The 18086-nt window shown below is 37.0% G+C and overlaps 1 long non-coding RNA gene across 1 annotated transcript; it reads left to right on the top strand.

Moving 5' to 3' along the window:
• Positions 1–110: 110 nt before the first annotated feature.
• LOC119140679 lies at positions 111–15487 on the top strand. The gene is made up of 3 exons (XR_005101678.1): positions 111–354; positions 9829–9938; positions 15380–15487. It is a non-coding gene; the product is annotated as an uncharacterized LOC119140679 (long non-coding RNA).
• The last annotated feature ends 2599 nt before the right edge of the window (positions 15488–18086 follow it).

Consider the following 18086-nt stretch of genomic DNA (forward strand, 5'->3'; position numbering starts at 1 on the left):
TGCGCTGAAAGGAAGGCAGCCAGTGATTTGTAATGAAGTAACCATTGAAAAAAGCACGTGTTTTGGGCTTTATTTTTGCCTTCCTTAAGGATGGTGGGGAGGAGAACTAAAAAATGCCGTCTTGCAGGAGGCAGACTTAAAAAAAGCATCTTAAAATGAACCCACAAAGGTGGCAGTCCTGTCGTCTCGTGTGTCCATCCTCCCGCCCCAGCGGGTGAGATGTGTCAGACCCGGCTGGACACTTGCTGGAGTTAGTGTTACTGCTAATGTCCATCTCTGCGGGTGTAAATAGGCCGCGTCGCAGGAACTGAAACACCCGATGCTGGAAACGTTGCTGGGGCGAGGAATCTCCAGGTGGGCGTACCGAAACGAGCATGGGGGGGAATGCTGATATTTAAATTCGGGGCCCTTTGCTGGAGGCTGGTGCTCTCCACCACCACCGCTAGATTTACTGGAAATATTTTAATTTTGGGTTGTGATGGAGTGTTTGATGAAAGTGAATGTCCTAGTCTGAAAGATTTTCTGATTTTCCTCTGTGTAGGTAAACTGTGAATAATAATAGAATGGGATAATATCATTTATATCTGATGAATCAACTATGTATTTTCCTATTTATATAGTTTTGCTCCTCAGTACTTGGACAAAAATCCTTTGATTTTCAGAGGAAGCCTTCCTTGTCTGTGGACTTCAGGATTCAGCCATACATTTGGACACAGCCAGCTTTAAATATTCTGTAACATATAAACACACCCTTTCAGCTTTGGATGGATATTATTTGCACAGAGGGATAATATCTCACACCAATGCACTTGAATTTTTCCAAGTCTTAGGATTTCCTGAATAGTTCTCTGTCTTTAATACAGATTTAAAATGCCTTTCTCAAGCTTAAAAGACTATTAAATTTATAATGTTGGATGAATCAAAGTTCATTTTACAAGTGTATGTGGTTTTGTTTGAAAGTACAGAAATGAAGACAGCACTGGAGAATATGGTAATTCAGTACTGGAAATACAAATATTTAATGGGTACATGCTCATGTAAGTTTAATGGAGACAGAGTAAACTGGGCTCTGAAATAAATGTATTATATACCTTTGTTCCAAGTTCATATAAAAGGTTTATTCATTCACAACTTAATTATTCATTTGAAATAGATATTGGTGTAGTAAACTAAGTATGTTCATAAGTCTTTGTGCTTAATTTAATACAGTGCAACTCTGTAAGTCAAGGGGGAAATATTTATCTTCTTTTGGTAACAAACTAAAGTTTAATAAACTACCTATTTAAGAATTCACATACGCATATTTATGTGGACATGTACACCTATGAATTCAAAGGAAAATATGATTCAAAAATGACAAAGTTGGTCTAGGAATACTACTTCAGTCTACTTCTGATTGTTACCAATTCATGTTGATGGAGTCTTCATGTGATTTTAGTAACTTATTTATATAGTGATTTTTTTCTTAATTGGTGATTTAGGGTGTAAATAAAATGTAAATACTGAAATTTTGCTTTTCAAATGCCATGTGTCTTCCATATGAAATATGGTTTAGCCAGTACAAACATCATGGTAAGACACAACACATATTTGACTACTTTGTTTCTGTTGGAATTTTCCAGTGAGAATGTCACTGGACCATTTTATGCTTTTAAAATCCCATTCAACTAAAAGAATTTGTAGAAATGGCTGTTTTGTCTGAGTACTATGATGTTTTACCTGCACAAGAAAACAACTAATTTAAGTCATTAGTTGTTTTAGAAGGTGTTGTAACACACATGAGCAAATCAGGACATTTTTTTAAGGGAAATTAAATACTTAAATATGTTTTATTCCATTAGATATTACTGTAATCTACTTTTTTAAAGGAAAGTGCAAATTCTTCAGTTGCATTCAGACAAGTGGTTCCTTGTATTCCTTTTGTCTTCAAAGGTCTACTAACAAAGATTTATTGCAGAATGAAAACTCACTATGTTCCTAAAAAGATATTTTAGTATGCATGGGGTTCATCTTGTTATGCCTGAAATGCCCAGAAAAAGGGATAAAAACAAGTATTTCATAATATTACTGGAAAGCATATCAAAAGATAATTTAAATCTTATGTCTGTTCCAGATCTTAGTCATGGGGTAGAGGTGGTCCTAATCTGTATGGGAGGAGTTATGCAGTCATACAACCATGACTGTGGCACACTTAAGGAGCATATGCTGCACTAAACAAAGCTGATGGCTATGCAAATGCAAAGCTCTCTGAATTCCCCTGATAAATCCACGCCTATGTAGCCCTGAAAATGAACTGCAAGATTCAGGGTAAAGCTTTAGAACCTAATCCTGCTCCCTTTGATGTCAAGGGAGAATGTTTCTTTTGCCCTAAACAAATGACTGGGCTCCCATAAATCTAAGGTGTTTGCACAGTCAGTTATTCTGAGACTAATTTCTTGTTCTTCAAAGAATCAATAATTCAGTAGTTTTAGTGTAACTTTAAAAGGCAGGAATTGGAGATCTCCATGCAGACAGTACTGGTTTTAAAATGTATTTCTCAAGCAATTTTCACAAAAAAATACGTTGTTGTAGGTACCTCTCTTGCTGCTGTTTGAAACTGTGTACTGAGATAAAAAGCTTTCTAGTTATACAATATGCATGTATACACTGTTGAAAATACTGGAGGCCTCTTTGCCCTTTTCATTCTGATGTTAATTTCCCTGACAGCTACATGTTGTCATTTAGCTTCATAAATTCTGGACAGCATGTAATATTACTGTAAAAACACACCTGACACCAATGTTTTCTTAGCGGTTGCTTGTTGTCATTAATTTTTTTTCTATAGAATGAATGAAAAATGTATTGTGCTTTTCCATTTTTGATTCTGTAAGGGCTGGTATAACATAAAGGTGCTTGTCATTTTAAGTTGTTAATGGGATGAACAAACATTGTTATATTTACCTGTTAGTAATTTACAGGTAGTATGTATTTCTGGGCAGAATTTTAAATAAATGTGATGTCTCAGTAAAATATTTAGAAATTAGCATTATGATGGTGTTGCGACGGAGGGAAGACACAGTCACTCAATATGAGTGATCAGCAGACTTCGTTTATTGTCTCTTACAGTCACCTTTTATGCCTTGTTATAATTAGCTCATACATATTACAAAAGTTAAGCTCATTATTGGTTAGTTGCCTAAATACCAAGCCCGCCCCTAGTTTCTCTTCTGTAGTTTTCTGTTCCCACCTGCAACATTCTTTTCCCACCGAAATCTTCCTGTTATTGTGTAACAAGGACAGCCAAAGACAGTGTATTTTGCTTTACTTCAGATAAGCTGAGAGCGATGTGCATTTTTGTCCAGCCAGCTGGACTATGTCTATGTGACCCTTTTCAGCTAGCCAGTTATCCACAATTCCCCCATCTTTATTTTGGGCGACATGGGCCTGGTTGACCATTTTCAATAACAGCGTTTTAACACAGGAAAATACACAGCCAACTTATAAAATCTCAGTTCAGAAGTATAATTCCTGAAATACTTGAAAAATAAAGTTAGCTTGAAGCTTTAATTTAGATGCTCTTTCTGTTCCAGTGATATAAAAAGTTTAAAAACTTCAAAGGTAATTTTAAAGTTCTGAACATGGACTAATGCAAGCTCAAAACCCAAAAAGAAACCAAACTGATGTTTGACTAGGAATATTTGCAAATATTTTAGTGGAAAATCCCTGACCATTAACAATTTTCTGTCCAAATAACAACTACCCTTATGCAACCAACCAGTCCCTACATTTTCTGAAGAATACCTCATTGATATCAAAGAATTAACAAAGGGGAAAAATTAGTTCTAAGCTATATACATTCATAAGGGGATTTTTCAATAGTTACGTACAGATTTACACACTAAGCCATAATGGCTTGTAGGTGATACACACAAGAAGAGTACGTTGCTTATCTGTCTGAATGTCTATGCTAAATTTGACAACTATGCCACAAGCCAAGCCTACATGGGTGCTGTGTGTTATGCACATTCCTTAACAAACAGAAGTATAATAGACAAATTCCCAAGATCTAGTCCCCAACCTAATTATATTATTTTGTAGCCAATTAAGGAAAATAACACAAATGTGCATATCTACATGTGCACACACCTTTTAGTTCAGAACCAATCTGTGATAAAAGGCCTTAGCCTTATGGCATCATCGAATCTTAACGAGTACAGTAATTAAAAATGCAGTCTTACTGTAAGTGCGATTTATGCTGACATTCCCTCAAATGCTACACGTGAGTATTTCTCACTCAACTGCCTCAAGTTAAAATAGTAGTATTTGTTAATATGTATTAAAAAATCATTAATTCTCTACAATAGCAGTTGACTTCCATAACACTATGTAAGCAAAAGAGGCTTAAGATGGGTTTTCTGAATACTAACAATTTATTTTAGACTGTCTAAACTCAGCCCTTGAAAGATTTCACTCTGCCAGACGTAGAAACACTGTTGCACTCCAGTTGTGATATCCCTTTTCCCAAGTTGTCACATGCACATCTCGCTCAAGCAACATTATTGTTAAAGTTTCTCTCTGCTACATAAAAGCATGTTGCACTTGTAGATATAAAAGACAGCACCCTTACTTAGATTATTACCTTATTACCTCATAACTCTTAGTATACCTTGTATCTCTGATTTCATCACTTCAAAAATTCACCAGAAGCAGATAAAACCACAGCCTCAGACTAAACTACACCTTAACTGCTGATTCAAATAAAGGCATTCTCTTCAGATATGCCTAATGCTTACAAATAATTTTGGCTGGTTTTGATCAAAAAACTATTATTACAATAATGATCAAAAATAATAATCCCGTTTGCAAAATGCCTTTAAGCCAGCCTCCTAGTCCCAACCAATTTCCACATTCAGAATACAGCATAAATACAGAATACAGCATAAATTATCTCCATCAAGGCAAAAAGGCTTCTCGTTAAACACAGAGATGTTTGCTAGTTCAAGGCAGAAACCCATTTCTTGTAGGGGACATCTGAAGCACCTTTTTTTTTTTTGGTAGGTTTGTAATGAATTCCGTATTTTTCCTTGAGAAGCTTAAGCTGTGCCTCTTGTTTCAGGAGTGTTTCCAACTCTGAGTTGTCGACTAGGTCCGTATTTCCCAAACATATCATACATTTCCTCCGCTGTGATTTTATACGGCAGGTTCCGAATATAAAGGGTCCGATTGATCCCTTGGGATAGCCGGATGTTAGCTCGCTTGGCCGCTTGCATCGCCATGGCGCCGATCGGAGGGGGGGGGGGGGATGGTGCCGCCTTGGAGAGAAACCGCGGCCGGGAAGGGGCCTGCCGGGCCGCGCGCCGCCGCTCGCCGCTGCCGCGGGGGACCCAGATGCTATCCCATACGCTAATAACCCGAGGAATTCCTTTTTACAATCTATGTCCCGAACGCTCCGCTTTTCTAAAAAGCATATGAGCGAATCGTACGTCGCTTGTCTCTCCATACCTTCGTCAGCGCTGTTGCAGCCTTTGCGAGACTTCGGCGACGCGTGGCCGGCGGGACCCTCTGTAGGTGCTCCCGGGCGCGGGGACTGTGCCCTTCCGCCTCCTGCGCTGCTTTCAGCACCGGTACCCGAATCTCCGCCGAACCGTGGCTCGCAGGTTCAGCCCTCTCTAGGGTCCCTGTTCGGGCGCCATTTGTCGCGACGGAGGGAAGACACAGTCGCTCAATATGAGTGATCAGCAGACTTCGTTTATTGTGCCTTTTATGCCTTGTTATAATTAGCTCATACATATTACAAAAGTTAAGCTCATTATTGGTTAGTTGCCTAAATATCAAGCCTGCCCCTAGTTTCTCTTCTGTAGTTTTCTGTTCCCACCTGCAACATTCTTTTCCCACCGAAATCTTCCTGTTATTGTGTAACAAGGACAGCCAAAGACAGTGTATTTTGCTTTACTTCAGATAAGCTGAGCGCGATGTGCATTTTTGTCCAGCCAGCTGGACTATGTCTATGAGACCTTTTTCAGCTAGCCAGTTATCCACCTGATGGTATATTTTTAATTTTTAAAAAAATAATTGAAAGTAACTCAGCTTATTATCTGAATGTAATATAGTAATGCAATCATATAGCTATCATCCTAAATTTAATTATTCAAATGATTGGGAGTCTGGTGTTAAGGCTGAACTACAACAGCGAGTAGGAAGAATGTAATGCTGAATGCTGTATGGCAGGTAAGATAAAGTTATGCTCTTTGCATTGACTTTAGTTCAAAGGAGTAAATAATAGCACCATGCAATTAATTCACTATGGAATATTCATTGTGAGAAGTAAGCAACCTAATATCAGATGAGGCCTTCAGTGGTACAGGTAAAATAAAAAACTAAGGAAGCCTGCATATTGAGTAGTAAAATATTTGTATAGGTACTTGCTCTAAGTTTAGAACTTGATGGTGACTACTGATTTTATTTTATTTTTTTTTCTGGTAAGGCAGATGGAGGTTTGTGTTTGTTGGTTTGGGTGTTTTATTCTAATTATTTAGCATAATTTACCAACAAGAATTTCATATGGAATGAAATAATACTATTTCATCTTTTAATTTTTTCTTAAGTGACAAACTTGCACTGTCTCTACTGTGTTAAGAATATGCTTCTGTTTCTATGAAGAAGGGATATGGATTCTATGGCAAATATGTCTTTTAAAATGTATACTTGTTATATATGGAGGAAAAATATTGAAGACAAAGCTCTAGTATTTTCATTTGAATGTTACAGTCAGTTTTTGATTATGCAAGGCAAAAATTTAAAACACAGATAATATATGTAATTTAGATTATAAAATATAGATAACAATAAAATACATTATATAACAGAAAAAGAGGTCAGTGATAGAATACTCTGCTGGACAAGTAGATTGTCCCAGTATTGTTAGGGCTGTAAGAACAGACATAATAACAGTTATTTTTGTAGGGAAGATAAATGATCAGTTATACATTGTCATTGAAAGAAATCTGAAATCTGGCTAAAGATGCTCTTTAGGCTCTTTTCTGTGGATTCACTATTGGTGAACTTCAGAAAGAAAGCAGGTACCGTTCCTGCTATAACTTCCTGAACTTCCCACAATTTTTTTTTTTCTTTAATCTGAGCCTCATATGACTTTATCCTCTCAAAAGTCTTTTTTTGGACGGGCACTGGGAAAGCAACTTACCATCATGTTTTATAACAGAGATATAGAACTGCATGTCGGTTACATAACAAATCCTGTGCAATTTCATACAAGAGATGTGAGGGCTGCTATGGATTATTTTGAGAGATTACGATAAACACATTCAGGCATTTAATTTTTTTTTTTAACTTTTTAAGGTGTAAAGGTAAATTGATGCAGTTTCATGGGCCAGCAAGTTAATGTGGACATTCATCTTCTGACAAAGGACAGAAATTAAAAATTGGCCTGATGGACTGTTGTATTTGGTGCAAGCTGAAAGCCACACTTTTATGGATTAAAGAAATCTGAGAACATCATATCATGCTTAAAATGCCTTGCCATGCCCTTTTTAACGATCTTGCCAGTAAAAAATGATTTGAGACAGAGAGATGATTATCTAAATCATGTATGTTAAAAGCTTCTTGGGCTTAGGCCTTTAAAAACTGCTTCTTTGAAAGAAAGCAGAACTTTTCCATTCTTCAGATACTGAAGTGTTATCCATATCAGCCAAAAGATTCAATGGCTACATATAAGCTATTAGGTTAAACATGTCTGGGATTGTTCTCTGGCACTGAGATTGGTAACCATACAATGTTTTATGCCTTTATTATTAAACCCTTTTATTCTTCAAAACAGGATAGTCACATGCATCTACTGCCCATTGGGAATGGTTCCTGACTCACACTAACTCCCAAACCGTGCCCAGGAATTGTTTAGGAAAGTACTAGCTGGCATGCTTTTAGCCTGTGCCAAGGTCTGTTCGAACATTTTAATACACAGTTTTTAGACAAATTATTTCCAGTGCCTGTGAATGTTTTATGGTGGTTTCATTTACATTGCATTTTATAGATACACCTAATGCAGTCTCCTTGGAGCAATTAGCCAAAAGGAAGGTAAGAAAGAGAGAACTGTGGTCCTCTACCTAGAGATAAATCACATTCATATTTCCAATTAATTCTTTATTGAAGCAATTAATCACCTATTTTTTTTATCCAGAAACCTGACAAAAGAATGTTGATTGGAATTTGGCTATCAAGTTAGATTTTTGTTCATATGAAGACATTTTAGAAAGTCCTTTATGGTGGCTAAAACAGCCTTCTAACTTGCAACAGATGTCCCTCTTTCTTTTAGACATCCTTATGAAAAAAAAATTATAGTGAGAAAAGGAACAGGAAGCATACATTGTGCAATAAAATTAAATAAACACAAGTAACTTTTGCACTCCTTTAAATTATGGCTAACATAATGAAAATAATTTCTAAAATGTAATTTATTTTAAGATAAAAATGGAAAAGGAGTAAGGATAAATAAAACATCTTATCTTGTTGTTACGGTAACCTGGGATAGTTTCTTTCTCCCCATAGGAGTATGTAGAGTCCCAAGCACATTTTATTTCATTGTCACGGTAACCCAGGATAGTTTGCTTACCCACCCCACCCATCTGCACATACCCCTGCATGGGTGCCAATGAGGGTGGCTAGCTGCAGATCTCAGAATTCAAACACCACCCGCATTACATCAGCTACTTTGCTAATAAGCAAAACAAGTGTCCTGGTTTCAGCTGGGATGGAGTTAATTTTCTTCTTAGTAGCTAGTACAGTGCTGTGTTTTGGCTCTTGGTATATAAACTTGGAGGGTTAACTGGGGGGGATTGTTGCTCAGGGACTGGCTGGGCATTGGTCAGCAGGTGGTGAGCAGTTGTACTGTGCATTGCTTGTTTTCCTTTCTCCCTTTTCCTTTGCGTTTTACCCTTCCCCCCCCTTTTCCGTTATAATTGTTATTATTGTTCTTTTTTTTGTTCTGTTAAAATTATAAAATTGTTCTTATCTCAACCCTCAAGTTTTACATTCCTTTCTGATTCTCTTCCCCACCCCTCCGGGTGGGGGGGAGTGAGCAAGTGGCTGTGTGATGCTTGGTTGTCGGTTGGGGTTAAACCACGGTAACAAGACATTGCATATATATGATATGCTAATAAGCACACGTTTTATTATCCACCCCTGAGGTGCTTTTCCTTTGAGCTTCACTTCCTAGTAGGGCTCCACTGCATAGGGTCCTTATTTGATTAGTGATGGTGTCCCAGGGGCTCCCACAGTGGTAACCATACACTTTCATTAAAGCCAAAGTTTTCAGTTGCTGAGTGTTGTGCCTCATCCCTGAGGGATCTGCACCTGCTTTTTGCTCATAACACCATAACTTTAAAATCAAGTCAAAATGATCTATTTATGAAAAATGTCCTTTTCTGCATCATGATATATTTAAATTCTAGTTTTTTGTAGAGGAATGAAGCTGGGTTAATTAACATTGATAACATACAGTTGTGGGCTGGCTTCAGGGGTGTGTGTGTGAGAGAGAGAGAGAGACCTGGATGAGGAGAGAGGAGGAGAAGGCAGCAGAGGCAAGAAGCTGAGGGACTGGCCTGAAGAGTATGAAGAAACAGCATGAACAGTAGATGGACCTTAGAAACCTTGTGGGGGATTGGTGGCTGTGCCGGGGCAAGGTGTGCTAACTACTTATTGAAGTTAACTTGGTATGTGATGGTAAAAGACCTTGTTGCAGCTGGCTAGTTTTGAGAGTGCTGCAAAAGTTTTTGATGTTTAAATTTCTTTATTTGTTCTCCCGCTGTTTTAAAATACCTATATGACTTCCCTCAGGTTCCTTAAATGTAATTCATCTTTGAAGAGAAGAACAGCATAGAAAATCTTGTCCTAAGATTTGGAGAAATAACGGGATTAAGCATGAGCAGTTTTCTTAAAGGTTATAGGTAAGCGGAAATTGTTTACAAATCTTGACTATAATGAAAGAACACTAGCATGCACAGCGTTGTTAATTAATGTTAATTTATAGTTTTTAGTTACTATTGAACATTTTGTAGGTTTGCCAACTTTATCTACTGTATTCCCAGTAAAGATTGCATTCCAGTGCAAGTACTGATATGAAAGACAATATAGTCACTCTCTTAAGGAGGCTGTAATATGTATACCTGTGCTTTTGGTAGTATGTTTTCCATGCAGAGTTCAATGTATTAAGATGGTCTCTTAGCCATAATGTTAGATAAAACATATTACAGCTAATTATCATAGACAGTGCTTCTTAAAATTGCTAAAAAATTAAAATTGCTTAAAAGTAGTTAAACTTTCTGGAACAAGAACAGCCTCCACGAGAACATGGGTACATGTCACCACCCAAAAAAAGGCACATATGGGCAGCACATATTTTATTGAATATTTTGAAGTTAGATGTGTGAGAAAAAAAACCCAAAAATGCCATAGGAACAGATGCAGAGAAGGCACAGAAACTCATACACAGGTCTGAGCAATCACTGGGAGCATAGCTCTAAGGAAAATGGAGCAAGAGAGATTCAAGATGACTGTCAAGCAAAAAGGACTTGAGACTGAGTGAAATTTTCCCATGGTTTCAGAGGAAAAGAATGTATGCACAATCATTAGAAATAGAGTGCATCAAAATATCTGATGCCATCATATATTTTTTCTGACAGAGGCAATCCACTAGCCATTCAAGTCAAAGCACATAAGAATACGTTTCCATTTTTAAAGACAGTTGCCTTCTAAATAGATCCATAAATTACAATAACCTGGCAGCACTCAAAATATGAATTTTCCTGACAGGATAATATATGCATATGCCCCTTTAAATATTTTTTTAATACTTTCATTTGCTAGAGTTTCCTGAAGTTACTAGTTACTTTCATACCTTCCATGGTTCCACTGCTGTTTCCCCTCATTTCCAGACTACACTAGTGATTGCTCTCTTCTGGTCAAAGCGCTTGTTTCTCTTGCATTTTCTTGGGTAATATTTATATTTTCTCTGCCATTAGACTGTGTTTTCCCTAATGTTTTAGATTGTTTCCTTCTCACTTGCTTCCAAATATAGAGGCAGCATATAAAAGCCCTTACTTGCCTTCTTTTCCTATTTTGACTGTTCTTCATTGGCAAAAATAATCCAAAATATAAATCTCTACCTGTTCCTCTTAAAGAATCCACTGGCTTAAAAAAGGTTCTCTCTATAAGCAATGATCTTGCTGTTTTATTTTTTCTTGTAATAATGTTTACAAACTAGTCAAATGCCCATAGAGGCAAAAGAATAATTTATTATGTCTTTGAGTAGGTGTTTTGCTGACTGACTGGCTACCAAGCAAAAATGGATTCCAAATCAAATATAAAAATAAATGTAGTTTATTATATTGTAATATAATAAAGGAAGATAGTATGCAATATGATAAAAGGAAACAGTACTAGTTATTATGCACAATATGATAGAAGAGCAATATGAGCAAAGCATCACATCCTTACTGCAAAGCATTACAGCGATTAAGAAAAGGATACATGGCCAATTACCACCTTAATAACATCATCCTGACCCCCACTTTGGCTGGGAAGCCCCATTGCAGCCAGTGCCAGGAGTCTCTTGGTAACTGGGAAGTTCCTATATGGTGCATCCACCTGTAGATGAGGCTTCTGGCCCAGTCCTGGAGCTTGCCCGCCTTTATACTCAGCAAAAAAAAAAAAAAACAACCCAGCTTACATACCTAGCGTTTGCAAACTTTTAAGTTTAGGCTAAGTGCAGGTGTACGCTATCTCATGATCCATAAGGTCCACACACATCAGGGACATTGGCCAGACATCCAAGCGTGGTTGAGTTACTGTCATGACACAGCTGCACACAGTATTTTTTGTCTGGATGGTCCTGCTCACATCCTGCCTGTTCAGGGGGCTTAGGACAAGCACCACCTGTTGGATCCATTAAATGTGATTTATAGTTGCCCTTGAACTCACTGTCCAAGTTAAACAATTCCTAATTAAATACATGATCAAAGACTTTTTCATAAGCAGTAATCAATCATTATTTAATAAACTTTCATCGCAGAAGGTGAATGTAAAATTTGTTTTGGTGGATATCCTATTTTAATACTATAGAAAAGGTATTTGTGTTGAATAACATTTGGATAAAAAAGTCAGTTAAATAAGGAATACTCTTGGTAAAGAGATTAATTGTAAAACCCATGCTATAAAATTGATGTTTAAAATATAGTGTACCATAAGAAATACTTATATGAAAATATTGTTTCAGAAAAATTGTTATATATGTGCAGACTTGAAAATATGATCTTTCAATTTTCAGTTTTTTCACAGCTAATTTCAGAAACTTCATTTAGACTATAGAGTGTAAATGTTTCATTTCTTTTTTTTTAATTTAAAATATAAATGTGCTGTGTTTATGACTGACTGTTAAGAGCTTAGCATATTACTTATGCTATGAAAACTTGGATGTTTCCATGTAATCTTCAGAAGTACTAAAGTTGACTGTCTAGTCTAGGGGCATGTTGAGTTGTACAGGCTATGTATTTTGATGTTAACCTCATCTGAGTTTTCCTTAATAATGCAGTTTCATGAAAAATTGGTCATCTAAACAAGTACTAATAGAAGTTTGGGGATTTTGTTTTGCTTTTAAAATCTAGATTAATAAAGGTAAATGTAGCTTTTTCTAGTCCATTTAAATTTTGAATGCAAGGCATTGGTCTTTATTTTACAGTTAGTCACATCATAATCTTATAGTCCCCTTATTTTCTAAATCTTCTCATTAATACCAGCTAGAGCTTGAAAAGAGAAAAACGCTTAGTGTCCCTATATTGTTGATGATTAACTCAAAAATATAACATGGTCTATAGGGGCAGGAGTGTCACATATTTTATAGCCTGTGAGGCTTTGTTTCATTATCATGAACATTGTGTTACACAGCACTCTGATGACCTTCATAGTGTTATGAAGTTAGTATAAAACTGCATAACTGTTGAACATTCACAATCTATCAAACTGATTATCCTTAGCAGTTAGTTACATCTTTTTTCCTCCTTCTCACTCCTTTAATAATCTTCCCTCCCAACAATAAAAACAAATGTGTATTTTTAAATGAAGATTTTTCTTACAAGGCCTTGTAACAGCTTTGCCCTCTTCTAAAAGCAGTTCAGAGATGTCTATATGACTTATTTATGGCTGATGCTCTTCACATGTAATAAATATAATTTCTCTGATTCCCCAAAATTTCATTTGAAATGCTATATACTGATGCCGAAATGCTATATACTGATGCCAAAATGCCTGAAATCAAAAATTTCACATGTAATTTCAGGGAAGTTATAGACCTGTAATAATCAGGCTATAGGAATACAACTACATGTTTCAGTAGCTGTAGAATAATAACTAATTATTGCCTTTAGGAATGTTTTCTTTTCATCTGCAAAAATTTAAAGGACAAATTCTTACAACCATGTATGTGCCAAGCAAAAAGTTGTGGTACTATTAATCTAATAGGTTTCATCCAGCATACATACTTCCCTTTGGCTGCAAAAGCATATGGCAACTTTTTCTTAATTAAATACTATGTTTGGTTATTTGTTAATGTAGAGCTCAAGAAAGGTTCAGGATTGCTTAGTGCACTGAAGTCCTTATTTATCCACAAAAAAACCCCCCACAAATAGTGCCAGAACAATGATTAATGCAGACTTCCTGGTGATGTTTCACTGGTGTGCCCCAGAGGGATCACAGTTGTTATAATGTAGTTCAATCTCTTCTTTCTCTTTAGTATATGGAGTCTCCATACATACCATGTTATCACAGTATTATTGCTTATACTACTCAGGTACTTAGGTGTAATTGGGTAGTCAATAAATGTTCTTATTAATTATATAGAAGAAACTATCACATTAAAAAAATTAATTGGACTTTCCAAAGACAATACCCCTCCTATTCACCTCATTTTATGCTCCTAATTTGTTTATTCTGTGTGGTTTTGGTTTGCTTTTAAGTTTCAGAGTTTCTCAGAGGAAGTGAGACTGGCATTTTAAAGTTGCTTGGGAAGCACTGCACATGCTTATGATTCTACAGAAATATTTTTAGTATGATGGAAAGCTCTCATGTTTATCACTGATAGCTGCTCCTACACCAGCTACTTCATGAACATTTTAAGTGCCCTCAGTTTCTTGTCATCTAGGTGCAGATCAAAGAACCCAGTTCCTCACTTTCTTGAGAAATTTTTATTATGGGCCTCTAAATCAAAGACACCACAGTATAATCACTTAATAGCAAAAAGTATTTTTTGTATACACTGACATTTTAAATTATTCTTAAAGAACACAATATATCAAATACTCCAATACATTAGTGTAATCAGATGCCTGGAGAAGTACTCAATGGCTGAGCATGTTCCTGAGAACTGCCTGTGGTGGGTCTCACCCAGCCTCCGGTTCTTTAAAACGCTTTGTATGAAATCTGGTCGAGTTACTTGCATTTATGCTCAGGACTTCCGTTAGCCAAGCCTATTTGTTACACCTACTGAGCAGATTTTGGCTCAGTACGTCAGATTATGACTGAAGAAGTCACTGGACTCTTAACTGAGCGGCAGCCCGGGCTGACCCCGTGGTGGCCGCTGCCTGCGCCTTTGTCACTCCAAACCCCACCTCCCATCGCTGCTTCCCTGCTCTCCCTTTTTTCTCTCCTCCCAGTCCTGCTCATATAAATGAGACTGTTATGAGCAGCCACAGCGCCAGTGAGGAGGGAAACACTGGTGATGCTGGAAGGAGAAATAAAAGTGGATCTAAAAGCTCCTAAAACACCCAGCCAACCCCAAACACGCTACCGGAGTGCCACCTCGCCTCCTCCCTCAAACCAGGCGCCTGAGTGGAACTTGCCCACGCAGGAGAAAGGAGAGAGGTGCCCTCAAGATTTTACCTCAGGTTCACCTCTTTTAATTCATAGATCTCCTCCTCATGCTTTATAATGACTGTTTATCGCTCTCCTTTTGAAATTTTATCTTTAATTTTATAGCGAATAATTAATAGCATGGAAGTAGATTTCCCCCTCTCCAGGTAATGGAACAGTCCGCTGGGTTCCTCGGCACCGACACTCAACTTTTAATTCCTTTTCTGCCAAATCCCAATCCTCCCTTGTAGAAGGTTCTTTCTTTCAGAGACTTGGATCCTGCCTCAAGCTCTGTCACACTTAAACATCACAGACAGGTCAAGGTTGTAGGAACTTTCGCATATGGGCAGTGTAAAAACTCAAGATGGACTTAAATGCCATCAGGTAAAGTCATCCATTGTGTTTTCTTCTTAATAAGTGTTGTGGAGATATGTATCAATGCTTAAGTATTGATTGGGTGAACGGATTTTTTTCTTTCTTTTTTAAGTTTTGAAGTGGAAAACTTTGTTGACCCTGTGGCATACCTGCCACCCCAGATCAGCAATCTCCTCATCCCTTGAGGACATACGTTGCCCTCGGTCAGCGGAAAACATTTGCTCCTTTCAGAAACATTTTTTTCTTCCTCTTGAGCAATAACTGGAGACATGGATGTGTCCTGACCTGAGAACTGGGGTCCTAACCTCCATTTCTCAATTTAAGCACTTAAGTGTATGGTAAGATGTTATAGGTTTTGATATACGGTCTTTCTCAGTTAGAATTGCAGAGGAATTAAAGAAAACTGTAGTAAATGTACTTACTTTTTAAAATAATATAATGTGAGGGGTCATTTAGATAAAATTTTCTGTTTCTTCAACTAATCCTCCATTTCTCTATTCCTGCTTCCCCTCAACTTCAAGTGGTAGTTCAATCCCTCAGAAAACTTCAGTTATTCTAAATAAGGCATATAAAAAATTATCAACTTTTCAGTTCTCAGCCTCTTCAGTTTATTGGCTGTACTGAATTCTAAAAACCCTGTTTCCCTTCCTCGGATTGTCTCCTGGGTTCATAGCACTGGAGATCTGTAATTTTCCCTGACCTTAATGGCTGCAATTAAATGTTTCTCTTTCAGTATTTTCCCTCTCTGACATCTTTGCTGGAACAAGGTTCCTTCTTTGGACCACTCTTTTTCTTCCCATTCTCTTTTGTTCTCTAATTCCTAAAGGATACTGTTCTGAACCATACTGAACTGTACAGTAAGAGACATTTACATTTTGTAGGAAGAAAGGGAGGTATATAGCTTAAAGTAAATGCAGAAGAAAACTGTTGCTTTTACTCCAAGTTATTAAGGTTATTAGGCATGTCTTGGTAGCAGGGAACATGTGGAAAGAGTTCTGGTAGAAGTTCTGCAAGAAGTTCGTGTCACCTGTGCTAGTGCAGGAGAGCTTTTTCTAGAAGCCTCTTAAGTTGTATGAGTGGATGTATGAATTGCAGTTCTTAGAGTGCTTAAGGCCATGCAAGGTGAGTTACTTCTACTGGTGTCTGACAATTCATGAATGCTGGTATTACATTTCCTATAACAAACTAGGCATTAGAATATTTAAATTTATTACAGCTGTATAACTTCTTGTTTGAAAAGTGTTTTGCACATTTGGTTTATATTTCAACATTAGGCCTAGTTTTCTAATCTAGAAAGCACACATGGTATACAATTGCAAACATAACCCTTAAAAGTAAAAAGAGAAAGAAACCATTTTGCAAAATAACAATAAATTGCAAGATTTTGTTTAATACAACACATATAAGAAATGTCTACTTTTGCTTAGAGAATTTGTGCAAGTTTTAAATAAAAGGGTAAACAAGGGTACTGTATTCACTCAGTAAATGTTGTTGTTTGGTTCTCTTCAGTCAAATGTAGAGCTTTCCTTTTCATATGAGGAAGTGTTGGGAGCACTGGGGACTTTTGAAGTTCTGGTTGATTCCATTGACCTCCTGTTCTCCTCTCCAGTTAGACTCTAGAAAGGACGACTTTTCTCTCACACTACAGCCTCACAGATGGCTATGATTCTGGGGGGTGGGGGTGGGGGGGTGGGGGGGTGTGTGTGTGAGAGAGAGAGAGAAAATCTACAGCTTGTTTTTCTTCCTTCAGAAATAAACGACAATAATATAAAACCAGTCTTTCAGAACACCCATAAACCTTTTCTTGTAAAAGGTACCTTGGCCACCTTTGGCCTTGGTTGATATTTAAGGTTGCAAAAAAGCATTGGTATGGACAGTGCTTTAAACTGAATTCCCCTCATGGCATCTGTCAGCTTCTGCCTAGTTTTCATGTCAAGAAATTCAGTGTTAGGATTATATTTACAAGAAATTTAGGTATGGAAATACATAGCTAGGTCAGAAAAGTAACTCTAAACTCTATATTGACACATGAAGAGAGAAATGACACCCTTTAATAGTTTAAATCTAGTTTGGAAGCACATACACTAAAATATCCTAGCCCATGTAAAATTTTCTGAATTATTACCATGTCCCTCTAATGTCTCTGAAAATATCAATAAATCTTTTAAATTTTAGCCCTATTTGATATAAAATTTGTCCTGACATCCATTTTTTTCTTTACCACTTTGTTAGAGTTATTGCTTTAAAGCTGCAAAAAGGGAAATAAGTGTTACAAATCTTCCCCTGTTCTTTGAATTTTTATCCCAAAGACATGTTTTTCCATAGTGTCTTACTCTTGTCCTTGTTTCAGGGGTTGAGCAAATTATGTCCAGTTGTTTTATTTCCCTAAAATAATCATGCCAGTTTTGTGGCTTGTTATTTTACAAGAAACCTCAATTATTTGTTGTAAATGTTTACTCTCAATAATAGCTAGGGAAGTTTCTAATTTTTAATCTCCATGCATGGAATTTATGGCATTCAAAAATACTCTGCTTCTGTCCAAAATGGTAAGAGGTTAAAAAAGGTGATGTACTCAGAGCTGTTGGGCTGGATTTTTTTAACATCTCTGATCTAATGTTCAGTTCAGTCTCCTATCTGAGAGTTATTTGATGTCAGGATATCAAGATTCAGATAAAGCAGGTAATGTGAAATCCATCAGTTAGGGCATTCTGTCAAGAACCTGATTTCATACTTATGAAGTTCAGATAAGTTATGTGCACGTCTGTGGAAAGACAGGAACTGTGCGTATTTCCAAGCACTGTTCACAGGAGCAGAGTCAA

Source organism: Falco rusticolus, chromosome W (genome assembly GCF_015220075.1).
Source record: "Falco rusticolus isolate bFalRus1 chromosome W, bFalRus1.pri, whole genome shotgun sequence".
In the NCBI taxonomy this organism is placed as follows: Eukaryota; Metazoa; Chordata; class Aves; order Falconiformes; family Falconidae; genus Falco; species Falco rusticolus.